This window comes from Camponotus vicinus, unplaced genomic scaffold (genome assembly GCF_025532165.1).
Source record: "Camponotus vicinus isolate PSW18456_S1 unplaced genomic scaffold, iyCamVici1.0 SCAF_4, whole genome shotgun sequence".
Taxonomy (NCBI): Eukaryota; Metazoa; Arthropoda; class Insecta; order Hymenoptera; family Formicidae; genus Camponotus; species Camponotus vicinus.
Window position 1 is genome coordinate 8,706,164 of NW_028141976.1, and position 13,881 is coordinate 8,720,044.

The following is a 13,881-nucleotide window of genomic DNA, read 5'->3' on the forward strand; positions in this document are numbered from 1 at the left end:
CATTTTAATTTCTGATATGTGATACAAGCAGATAAGAGTCAGAATATTAAACTGATTGGAATCAATAGGATAAATGGAAAATTATTCATCTACTGCCTATTTGAAGCATAAAGGAAGAATTTAATTCTAAATAAATTATATCTCAAGTTTTATAAGTTAAATTTAATTATTTTCACCATTTACTTTATTATTAATTTAATTAAATTGAGTCCTTTATTATGTGAGATATAACTACGATATAACATATTATATGTTGTATTAGAAGAAAATTGTAATTAACCGATAACTCGCCGATAATAGTCTCATTTAACATCTGTAGTAATTAATTTTATTATATTTATATTACTTATTTATATGAATGACCAGAAGCTGCAGATTCTGCTCGGGATCTGCTGCCAATCTGCCGTCAGATTACGCGCGCGCAGATCCTGCTCGGTTTCTGCCGACAATTTGACATCAAGTGATGTTAGCAGATCTTGCTCAGTTTTTGCTAATAATCTGCTGTCAGATTCTGTGAGCAGGTTTTGCTAGCAAATCGTGAGCCTATTGCGGACATAATGGATGCCAATCTGCTAGCAACTTTTGTGGAAATCTGTCGCCAATCTGCTGGCAAATTGCCCGCATTTGCTTACCGGGAATGTTTTATGATAATATCAAATTTATTATTTAAAAGTTGAACGAGTTATATAAATATCTCAAGTGATAAATAAAATTAAATAAATTTATTAGATATAATCCCATACAGCACAGAAGCTTGCATCAACATTGCTGCAATATTACAACATTGCACATAGCAGTGTAATGCTGCAGAAATATTGCAGAGACATTATTTTACTTTGGCAATGTTGCAGCAACATTTTAACATAGCGAAAGTGTATAACATGTGTTTCTTTACTTGCCGCTATGTGACGACACCAAACTTAACTAACTCGTATTCGAATTTTCATCTAAAGTGGATATAAGGCCTACAAAGGACTAATGTAGTAATTATATTTCTTGTCTATATTTCGTGTCAGTTAAATTTCTGATAAACTGACTTGATTTATTTAATATTCTGAATCCTAATAAGGGATCTAGATTATGAAACAAATAATTTGTTTAATAATCTAGATCCCTCGTTGGGATTCAGAATATTAAACAAATTTTTCTTCATTGAATCAGTAAATGGGAAATAATTCATTTATTGCACGTATTAAAATATTCTGGTACCGAGTGTATGTAAAATAATTGTATGTATAATTATTGAGATAAATATTTAATAAGACACATTTGATAAAAAACACTAATAGATATTTTTTTTCAAAGGCGGTAAATGTTTTTTTTCCTATCTTTCTTAAACATTTCTTTATATTTTCAAAGTTTATTTATTAAATTTAAAACGGTCTGCATTTGCAATAGCAAAACGCGTTTTAATATTGCAAATACGTTGCACCATAACATTACTACAATCTTACATTGTAATATTTCTGAGGGCGGACATTTCAACGTTGCTGCAAGCTTGCAGTAATGTTGCAGAAACATTTCGCAACTTCTATGCAATATTACAATGTTTCAAAGTTAGGTCTATGCAACGTTTTTGCAATCTTTCGGTGCTGTATGGGATTACATATTCCATATTTATATTATGTAATGTTAAGCCTCTGCTACAATGACACTCGAGTGTATATACAATTCAGTCGTACAGTTGTATCGATAGATACGCTTCAGATGGTTATTTCCTTATTTCCACATTATTTTCGGTCGCAAAGCAGTCGCGGTCGCACAGTCGCAGTCGCTCGAATAGGAATTGAACCTATTCAAACGATTGTGACTATGACTGTTTTGCAACCGAAATTATCACCTCAAGCGACCATCGATACAACTGTACGACTGAATTGTAGATACATTCGAGAGTCATTTGTAGCGGAGGTTTTACACTATGGAATGGTAACTGCAATAAGGTTCACTTTATTATTGATGGATATGTTTTATTGTGTGGTGCATATAAAAAAATAAAAAAACAATCGACGATTTGGCTCAAAAGTTATGTCAAAAGAATTATGCTCTTTAAAAGAATTACATTTTGAAAGCATTTTCTTTAGCTGCTCTGCGCATAAAATTATTCTTTATATTTATATCTAACTTAATATAATCTTCCGATAGTATTACATCTGTCATGTGGCGCAAAGCGAATTGGAAACAAAACTCCTCAAGTTCCTAAAATTCACATGATATTCGATGATATATTATATACACATAAATAAATATATTCTAATTCATGAATTCCATAATTAATAGCGATTAATCCCGAACTTACATTAGCATTGCATTCGATCGCTTTATTGTAGAAGAAAGCTACATTTGACACACTGATGGCTTTTTCTATTATTTGACTGCAATCCTTTATAAGATTGGTTTCACAATACATGTCGGCCAACTCCATAAGTTCTGTAAAAAAGTGTCATTGCAGTTTTTGAATTGTAAGTCAGTGATAGTTTACGTTAACAACTTCAATTACCTAACGCGTTCTCCGAAGGTAAATCGATTGTGCCGGTATATAAGTATTTTAAGAAGGCTTTATAAACGATGTAAGAAAATTTATCTGATACAGTGAACACTGGTGATGAATCCGATATACTGTCAAAAAATAATGTGTTGACATTATGTAATAACTAAACTTGTGAGAAATTCTCAATAAAAATACCAGTTTTCTTTTCTAAATTTACCTTTGAATATTCTTAGGCCAATCATGTTGAAACATCCTTTTGAAATAATCGCAACGAATCTTAAGGATAGCCTTGTGAATATAAATAGGTTGTCCTTCAACTTGTATGGTAAAATCGCTCGTTAACTGCAGAATACAAATTATTAAATAATTTAATAATATCAGATTAATATAAAAATTATTATAAATAATACGTAATTTTTCACTGTTAATGTTATAATTCAATGTATGTTTGAAGTGAGTCCAGAAGTCTCAATCAAAACCATCAGTAATGATTGCAATTTATTTTTTCTATGTAGAAAAGTTTCCAAATTTTTTTTTATAAAACTACAAATCTCTCATATATATATCTCTATATTCTTTTATACTAACCAAAACTAATATGAAAAAATATATATTATATACAGGGTGACCCATTTTAACTTAGGCAGCCAAATAACTCGAAAACTAAACCCAGCAAACAAAAATGTTTCAGACAAAAGTTGTATGGTTTCGAGGGGGACATAAGATGGTACCATTGGTTTGACCTTGAAGAGTTATTTGAAGGTCACATGAAAGTCATCTTCAATTTCTTAAATGGAACCTACTATTTGTCATTGCATATTCTTGTAGCTTATCTCGAGAGCTTTCCAAAACACTATAATTAAGTACCTTTTCGTTAAGTACTTTTTGAGTTATGAGGCTTGAAATAATTTCTTAATTTTACATAAACCGTAAAATATCTTGTAAAATATTAATTTTTCGATTATCTTACCTTAATACTTTTACGTACAAAATAATGAGAGGAATCAATTGGTGTAAAGAAAACATATAGTTGTTTTGAAGAAGAAATATGTAATTTGCAGTTAACAATTCCATATTTTTTCTTAAAAACAACTATGTGTTTTCTTTACACCAATTAATTCCTCTCATTATTTTGTACATAAAAGTATTAAGGTAAGATAATCGAAAAATGAATATTTTACAAGATATTTTACGGTTTATGTAAAATTAAGAAATTATTTCAAGCCTCATAACTCAAAAAGTACTTAACGAAAAGGTACTTAATTATAGTGTTTTGGAAAGCTCTCGAGATAAGCTACAAGAATATGCAATGACAAATAGTAGGTTCCATTTAAGAAATTGAAGATGACTTTCATGTGACCTTCAAATAACTCTTCAAGGTCAAACCAATGGTACCATCTTATGTCCCCCTCGAAACCATACAACTTTTGTCTGAAACATTTTTGTTTGCTGGGTTTAGTTTTCGAGTTATTTGGCTGCCTAAGTTAAAATGGGTCACCCTGTATATTTAGTTTCATGCTGTATAATGCAAAAAAGTACATACAGAACAATAATAGGAAACATACCGGATCATCAAATGCTGCTCCTACAGATTCCAATATATTCAATTCTTCCTCAACATGCTTAAAATTATTTGTAAACACAGTCAATGGCTCCCACAATAATCTACAGCCACTGTACGCAATCGCGTCGTGAATCCTCGAAAACTTTGTGGGAAACGGGACGAAAATAGAATTGGAGCGAAAATTACCCCATACATAGATAATCCTATCATAGCCGACTGCAACGCTAAAATTACCAACAGCAGCGATATCCAAAACCTTTCCCATCTCGGGCACGTTCACCTGTCGATCGTGTCTTTCCTTATTATTTTGTTTCTTGACTCCCATCATGACAATTATTAAAAAGTTTTTTTATCAATAATGCATGTATTACCATAATCGGACAACATTCCAATTCATTATTTCTCTTAACGCCGATTTGTCCGGACTTGTTATTGCCCCAGGCATAGATCTCGCCTTTATTGGTGAGTGCCAACGTATGATGAAATCCGCAGGTCACCTTAACTGAAACATCGATTTCCATCTCAACCATGAGGATATTCAATGCAATATTTTTAGAAATCAAATCTCAGAGATAAAAGAAAAATCACCTATTTTATCCGAAATATTCTTAATTTTGCGTGGGTGCATGTAATATTTTCGCGACTGAGTGGTTAAAATCCGGCCCTCAAAATTATTGCCCCAACCATATATTTTGTTTTCGTCAGTTATAACTATGTTGAATTTTAGACCACACGCGATATGGATAACATTTTTATTCTCCAATTCATGTTTCACCTGCCTCGGTACACTATCAAAAGTAGTTATATTTCTGTCAAAAATCTGCCAATAATTATTGTCTCCCCAAGAGTACACCTAAATTACAAACAATTGTTTAGTTTATAAGAATGACTATTATCGTTGTGATAGTTTAATCTTTTATTTACCTTTCCATCACTAGTCAGAGCGAGACAATGATACCAGCCGCATGCGATGTCCACGATACGTTTCTCGCTTAAGCCGGCGACTTGAATAAATGTGGATTCTTCAGGTATACTCATTGTCGGATACCGGTATACTTCATCGTCTTTTCTCTTTCCAGCGAGATCGCAGAAATAAACCTTTCAAAAATAGCATAACAGTAATACATTTTTTTATTTGATTTTTTTTAATATTTGCATATTGAAATAAATTATGGCCAAGTATCTGTACTTATAATCAAAACACTATTTATTAAATATATATTCTAATTAATTTATCTACTCATATTTCATTATGATTTCATACACATATATGTAAAAATTTTCATTTCCGCTTGTTGCCAAAGAAAGAAGAAAAGATCACGATTTAGGGAGGATATAAAACCTCATATCAATTTTATCTTTGAAGCAAGTTAAAATTTATTTCCAGACACTCAGATATGCCATCAAGGCACATTCAAAGAATATAATAATATCTTTGATATACCTCTCCTTCTTCTGTAAGTGCCAGGATGAAAATCTCGCCGCGAACAAACTTTTTTATGTTTTTTCCATACAGTTCTTTTATTTTTTTTTAGATAGATAGCAGTATGTATGCCATTAAGCATTGAATTAAATTCTAAAATGTAGACATTCTTATCCTTTGTCACAATTATAGCCCTCTCACCACGCCCATCTGTTTTAAAACATCAGGTATAAGTAGCAATATTACTTAGCAAAAAAGCCAATATGAGAAAAAAAAGGTAAATCTTACCAAATATCATAACCATGTGAATTTGTAGGATAAATTCCGGCTTTAGCAGCAAGAAGACCACCCAATTTTTGAGATTCATTGAAATTATCTTCTCTGCTAGAACACATTGCAAGATTCTCTTGTCATATTTCTGCATCTTGCTGCAAATAGTTGATCACTTTCAATTTAGTTACTTACTCATTCACTTTGATTTGTATTAGTTGTATTTCATGTCATCGCAAGCTTCTTGTTTTCATCTATTTTCTCACCGGCATGCGATTATTTCGACATCGCTATCATTGAGTAGCAACTTATATAACAAAGAAGAAATAAACAAAACTGTCAAACTTACTCCTCTTTATTGGTTGTTAAGTTTCTTTTCTGTACATCTTCCAGGGAGCAGAATTTTTTCGACGACATCGACACGATAGTATCGCGACTTTGTGTCGCTGCTTTTTGCATAAACTTAGCCTGCATGTTCATGTCTAACTTAATATCTTGCAATAATGCGTCAGCTGTCATGTGACGTAGAGCAAACTGAGAGCAGAACTCCTCGAGTTCCTAAGATTCACATGATATTCGACATGACATACATATATCGTATACATATAATTATATGATTTATATGATATAAAATAAATACATTCCCTGGCGAAAATAAGAAACTTTATAAAGCGTTAACAACCTTTGAGTGAGGGTTTTCTGAGAGTTTTTATGCTTTTCAAACTTTGTAAGAGCACTTACATAACGCTGTTGGGTTTTGAATGCTTATCAAACGCTGCAGTGTTGCAATTTTTGTTCTACAAACTCTTTATACAGGGTTTAGCAAAAGTGTGGAAACCCCTTAATATTTCGAAAAATACGCATTTAAAAAAAAAATGTTTCATACAAAAGTTATAGGGTTTTATGTGGCGCATTACACAGCAACATTATTATGACCTCGAATAGCGTTGTCAAGGTTATGTGAAGGTCACCTCCAACTTTTTAAATGGGACACCCTATATGCTTTTGCATATTCTTGTAGCTTATCTCGAGAGCTTTCCAAAACACTATAATTAAGTTAGTTTTCATTAAGTACTTTCCGAGTTATGAGGCTTCAAATCATTTCTTAATTTTACATAAACCATAAAATATCTTGTAAAATATTCATTTTTCGATTATCTTACCTTAATACTTTTATGTACAAAATAATGAGAGGAATCAATTAGTGTAAAGAAAACACACAGTTGTTTTTAAGAAAAAATATGTAATTGTTAATTGTAAATTACATATTTTTTCTTAAAAACAACCGTTTTTTCTTTACACCAATTGATTCCTCTTATTATTTTGTACATAAAAGTATTAAGGTAAGATAATCGAAAAGTGAATATTTTACAAGATATTTTATGGTTTATGTAAAATTAAGAAATGATCTCAAGCCTCATAACTCGGAAAGTACTTAATGAAAACTAACTTAATTATAGTGTTTCGGAAAGTTCTCGAGATAAGCTACAAGAATATGCAAAAGCATATAGGGTGTCCCATTTAAAAAGTTGGAGGTGACCTTCACATAACCTTGACAACGCTATTCGAGGTCATAATAATGTTGCTGTGTAATGCGCCACATAAAACCCTATAACTTTTGTATGAAACATTTATTTTTAAATGCGTATTTTTCGAAATATTAAGGGGTTTCCATACTTTTGCTAAACCCTGTATAATGTTACATGAAAGTTTTGCAATGCTGAGGTAACATTTTTCAGAGTACGTTCAGTAAACGTTGATACATCTTCGTGTACAGAGTTTACTCAGACTTTTCAAACGTTTACGATTACGCTATAACGTACAAACGTCTTTTAAACGCTGCAGTGTTGCAATTTTTGTTCTACAAACTCTTTACTAATCGTTTTTAAACTCTCGACGAACTTCCACAAACGTTCATGTAAACGCCAAACAAACGTCTCATTTTTGCCAGGGTTGCAATTAATGAATTCCAACATCAATAGCGATTAACCCTGAACTGTAATACTTACTTTAGCATTGTATTTGATCGCTTTATTGTAGAAGAATGCCACATTTAATACAGTGATGTCTTGTTGTATTATTTGACTGCAATCTTTTATAAGATTGGTTTCACAATACATGTCGGCCAATTCCAGAAGTTCTGTGAAAAAATGTCATTGCAGTTTTTGAATTGTAAGTTAGTGATAGTTTACGTTACAACTTCAATTACCTAACGCGTTCTCCGAAGGTAAATCGATTGTGCCGGTATATAAGTATTTTAAGAAGGCTTTATAAACGATGTAAGAAAATTTATCTGATACAGTGAACACTGGTGATGAATCCGATATACTGTCAAAAAATAATGTGTTGACATTATGTAATAACTAAACTTGTGAGAAATTCTCAATAAAAATATCAGTTTTTTTTTTAAATTTACCTTTGAATATTTTCAGCCCAATCATGTTGAAACATCTTTTTGAAATAATCGCAACGAATCTTAAGGATAGCCTTGTGAACATAAATAGGTTGTCCTTCAACTTGTATGGTAAAATCGCTCGTTAACTGCAGAATTAAAAAATTATTAAATAATTTAATAATATCAGATTAATATAAAAATTATTATAAATAATACGTAATTTTTCACTGTTAATGTTATAATTCAATATATGTTTGAAGTGAGTCCAGAAGTCTCAATCAAAACCATCAGTAATGATTGCAATTTATTTTTTCTATGTAGAAAAGTTTCCAAATTTTTTTTTATAAAACTACAAATCTCTGATATATAAATCTCTATATTCTTTTATACTAACGAAAACTAATATGAAAAAATATATATTATATATATTTAGTTTTATGCTGTATAATGCAAAAAAGTACATACAGAACAATAAATAGAAAACATACCGGATTATCAAATGCTGCTCCTACAGATTCCAATATATTCAATACTTCTTTAACATACTTGTAATTATTTGTAAACACAGTCAATGGCTTGGACAAGAATCTGTATTGACTGTACGCAATCACGTCGTGGATCCTCGAAAACTTTGTGGGAAACGGGACGAAAATAAATTCGTAATAAAAATTACCCCATACATAGATAATCCTATCATAGCCGACTGCAACGCTCAAATCACCAAGAGCAGCGATATCCAAAACCTTTCCCATCGCGGGCACGTTCACCTGTCGATCGTATCTTTCCTTATTATTTTGTTTCTCCTCTCACTCATTATGACAATTATTAAAAAGTTTGTTGTCAATAATCCATGAGTTACCATAATTGGACCAGAACGTTTAATTTCTTTATTAACGCCGATTTGTCCGGACTTGTTATTGCCCCAGGCATAGATCTCGCCTTTATTGGTGAGTGCCAACGTATGATAAAATCCGCAGGTCACCTTAACTGAAACATCGATTTCCATCTCAACCATAATATAAACCATAAGGATGTTCGATAATGCAACACTCTTAAAGATCAAATCTCAGACATAAAAAAATTTACCTATTTTATCCGAGATTGTGATAATTTCGCGTGGGTACATGTAATATTTTTGCGACGGATCGATTGAAATCTGGTCCATTAAATTATTGCCCCAACCATATATTTTGTTTTCGTCAGTTACAACTATGTTGAATTGTAGACCACACGCGATATGGATAACATTCTTATTCTCCAATTCATGTTTCACTCGCCTCGGCATACTATCAAAAGAATCTAATTCTCCCTCATAAAACCGCTTGTAATTATTTTCTCCCCAAGCATACACCTAAATTACAAACAATTGTTTAGTTTATAAGAATGACTATTATCGTTATCATTGTGACAGTTTATAATCTTTCGCTTACTTTTTCATCGCTGGTCAGAGCAAGATAATGATACATGCCGCATGCGATGTCCACGACACGTTTCTTTCTTAAGTCGGCGACTCGAGTAGGTGTCAACATGACAGGCATATGCGGTGTCTTAAGGAATGTTTTGCGTCTTCGGGATTGCCAGTAATAAACCTTTCAAAGATAGTATAGTTACAATATATTTTTTTATCTCATTTTTGAATCTTATTTTATATTTAGAATGTTACATGAAAGTATCTACAGATTTGTCAAAAGATTAATGATATTATTTCATGTTTGATATTTTCATACATTTTTAAAATATCATGCTACTATAGTTTCACATGTAAAAATTTTTATTTCCACTTGTCCCCTAAGAAATATTCACGATTTAAGCGGCGTCTACAATGAGATTTTAAGGAGACTTAAGACGTAAGACTTAAAATCTCATTGTAGACGCCGCTTTAGGGAGGACATAAAACTTCCTAATATAAATCTTATCTTTCAAGCAAGTTAAAATTTGTTTCCAGAAACTCAAATGTATTATCAAGGCACATTCAAGGAATATGAAGTATTTGGTATACCTCTCCCTCTTCTGTAAGTGCCAGGAAGAAAAAATTGCCGTTAGCAAAGGTTTTTATGTTTTTTCCACATAATTTTTTTATTTTTTTGGGGTAGATAGCAGTATGTAAATGATTCTTCTCTGAATAATATAAGCTGTAGACATTCTTGTCCTTCATCACAATTATACTCCCACGGCTATCTATTTAAAAATGACACGGCGTAAGTAACAATATCACATAGCAATAAAAAAATAATATGGAAGGAAGAAGAAATGATAAATCTTACCATATACTAGAAACATGTGAATTTGTGAAATAAATTCCGGCTTTAACAAATGGAAAAGCATCCAATTTTTAAGATCCATTGGAGTTATCTTCTCTGCTAGAACGCATTGCAAGATTCTGTTCTCATATTCCTGCATCTCGCTGCAAATAGTTGATCACTTTAACTTTAGTTACCTACTCATTCACTTTAATTTGTATTAGTTATATTTCATATCATCGCAAGCTTCTCGTTTTCATCTATTTTCTTACCATATGCGATTATTTTGATATTGCTATCATCGAGTAACAATTTATATAAAAAAGAAAAAAAAACAAGACTGTCAAACTTACTCCTCTTTATTAATTGTTAAATTTCTCTTCTCTACATCTTCCAGGGTACATAACTTTTTCGGCGACATCGACATGATAGTAACGCGACTTTGTGTCGGTGTAATTTTTGACCAGCAATTGAGAAATCTTTATACTTTTTCTTCTTATTTTTCTCTCACAGTAAATCGAAACGCTCTTATTACTATCCTCTGATGCTCTTATACTATTCTTTTAGAAAGATCAAATTAAAATGCACTCATACGATAATGTAAGGGTGCGTTCCGTTTCATGCGTGAAACGCATGAGTGTCTAGCGTACAGTATATGAAGTGCAGTGCAGAGCCCGTTCCATTTCTTCATGTATGGATCATTCGCCTCTAGTAACGGAACAGATTTCATGCAATTCATGCAATATGGATGACGGTTTAAAATTTATTAAATCGCAATTAATTGCGATAATATCTGTTCATCTTCTTTTATAATAAAAGAAGAAGACTCATGTTTCTCAAGTAGCAGTGATGAAAGTGAATTTTCAAGTGATAAGAAACTGATATATCAACTTTATATGCCATTCTTATAATGAAAAACACAAGAGGAGAGAATATTCCTTGTGAAAAATTAACTAATATTAAATTAATATTAATATATTTAATTAATTAAATATATTAATATTTACTCAAGCTGTACAGGTTGTCCCATTATATATTTTTAATGTCCCATCCCAAGTAACTTTTTTATTTTTGATTGTAGAAGAAAATGTTTTATGGTTTCAAGGAAGAGAAATTAACTGGTGTAAAAAAAACAGTTGTTTTTAAGAAAAAATATGTAATTTGCAATTAACAATTACATATTTCTTATTAAATATAACTAAACGTTTTTTACATACCAATTGATTCCTCACATTATTTTGTGCATAAAAGTATTAAGGTAAGATAATCGAAAAATGAATATTTCACTACATATTTTACGGTTTATGTAAAATTAAAAAATTATTTCAAGCCTCATAACTCGAAAAGCACTCAAGGAAATAATACTTTATTGAAGTGTTTTGAAAAGCTCTCGAGGCAAGCTATAAGAATATGCAGTGAAAAATAGGGGTTTCCGCTTAAGAATTTGAAGATGATCTTCATGTAACCTTCAAAAAATTATCCAAAGTCAAATAATTGTCACCATCTTATGTCCCTCTTCAAACCATACAACTTTTGTCTAAAACATTTTCTTCTACAATCAAAAATAAAAAAGTTACTTGGGATGGGACATTAAAATGGGACACCCTGTATAATAAAATCTACGTAAAGCTAATTGACAAATCAATCAATCCTAACCTATAATAATTAAATTTCGCGCTAATATTTATTAAATGCATGAAATTATACGAAGTGCCTTACCTCGCGAGGTACATGAGGCACTCCATGCGGTCTCATGTATCAGAAGAAGCGAGGCAATACAGTTAAGAATAGGTTGGACCATGCATGCAGCATGTGCACATGAAGAGAAACGGAACGAATTTCCATGCTTCTATGCGCATCATGCATGAAACGGAACGCACCCTAAGATGATTGTGGGATTATGAAATGGTTACCACGCCGTCAGGAAATGAACGAGCGGAATGTCTGAGGATCGAGATATCAGGTTTACAAATAAATGATCTAGAACATACCGAGACGAGAACCGTATATTGTCCAAGTACACAACAACATCGGAACAAATGCCGGATACGTAAGACCAAACTTCCGATGGCCTCAAGTCGAATTCGCAGCAAATAATTACAATACCGCCCGAGAAAAATGACCACGACCATAAGATATAGGACTCAATGCGAAATGAGCCACCACGTGTATATAACAATGAACGGATACTTGCGAGGTACTTGCGTTAACAGCACGACGGAAGAATGGTGACTGCTTGCTGGCCTGTAGTCGTGATAGCTCATCTCGGGTCGCGCCAAAACTATGCAGCTAATCGCCTTGTGCAACATCAAACTAATGGCCATCACACATGAAATTCCATAAGCACGTAAGACGTAAACGTAAGGAAATCGACCAATCACGGTCAAGTATTAGCCCCTCCAAGGGGTCAAAACTCGACCGTGATTGGTCGATTTCCTTACGCTTATGTCTTACGTGCTTATGGAATTTCATGTGCGAAAGCCTTAAGGCCCATTCTACAATGAGTCATTAATCGTTAGTCGTAAGCAAATTGACCAATTACACTCGATTATTTCGAAAATAATCGACTGTGATTGATCAATTTGCTTAAGACTGACGACTAATGACTCATTGTAGAATGGCTCTAAAGCCAGGTCTACATTGGTCGTATCGTAAGGTTGTAAGGCCGTAGTCGTAAGAAATTGACCAATCACAGTTGATTATTCTCCTGAAATTCAACTGGGATTGGTCAATTTTTTACGACTACGACCTTACAACCTTACGATACGACCAATGTAGATCCGGCCATAGATGCCAGTTTTGGCCCGCTACGCACACAAAGAAAGAACCGTGTACGTGTGGCGTTACAGCCACTCGTCGCCGCCGGGCGCCACACGTACACGGTTCTTTCTTCGTGTGCGTAGCGTGCAGCGGGCCAAAACTGGCATCTATGGACCCGGCTTAAGCCGGTTATACAATAGCTGTCGTAAGTCGGGTGTCGTAAGAGTTAACCAATCACAGTTGATTTTAGAGAAGAATAATCGAATACGATTGGTCAACTCTTACGACACCCGACTTACGATAGCTATTGTATAATGCGTCGTCTACAATGAGATTTTAAGGAGACTTAAGGCGTAAGATTTAAGAAATTGACCAATTACAGTCGAGTATTCTCTTAATACTTGACTGTGATTGATCAATTTCTTAAGTCTTACGCCTTAAGTCTCCTTAATATCTCATTGTAGACGACGCTTAACCGGCTTTAGGCTGGTTCTACAATAGCTGTCTTAAGACGGATGTCAAAAGAGTTAACCAATCACAGTTGATTTTAGAGAAGAATAATCGAATACGATTGGTCAACTCTTACGACAACCGACTTACGACAGCTATTGTATAACCGGCTTTAGGCTGGTTCTACAATAGCTGTCGTAAGTCGGATGTCAAAAGAGTTAACCAATCACAGTTGATTTTAGAGAAGAATAATCGAATACGATTGGTCAACTCTTACGACACCCGACTTAC

At 32.9% G+C, this 13,881-nt stretch overlaps 2 pseudogenes across 2 annotated transcripts in view; one reads left to right on the forward strand and one right to left on the reverse strand.

Annotated features, from left to right (window-relative positions):
* Positions 1–13,881, forward strand: part of LOC145970596 (protein kinase C and casein kinase substrate in neurons protein 1-like) — a 200,698-nt pseudogene that overhangs the window by 32,559 nt on the left and 154,258 nt on the right. The gene's annotated exons all lie outside the window — the stretch shown is intronic.
* Positions 1,161–12,685, reverse strand: LOC145970351 (uncharacterized; annotated as a pseudogene). Its single transcript, XR_014438412.1, has 22 exons — positions 12,372–12,685; positions 10,734–11,088; positions 10,405–10,544; positions 10,140–10,318; positions 9,571–9,729; positions 9,227–9,491; positions 9,000–9,127; positions 8,629–8,907; positions 8,162–8,286; positions 7,955–8,073; positions 7,755–7,885; positions 6,095–6,303; positions 5,764–5,903; positions 5,497–5,685; positions 4,977–5,150; positions 4,641–4,905; positions 4,424–4,554; positions 4,054–4,332; positions 2,706–2,830; positions 2,498–2,616; positions 2,297–2,427; positions 1,161–2,196 (listed from the first exon to the last, which is right to left on the reverse strand). The product of XR_014438412.1 is annotated as an uncharacterized LOC145970351 (transcript).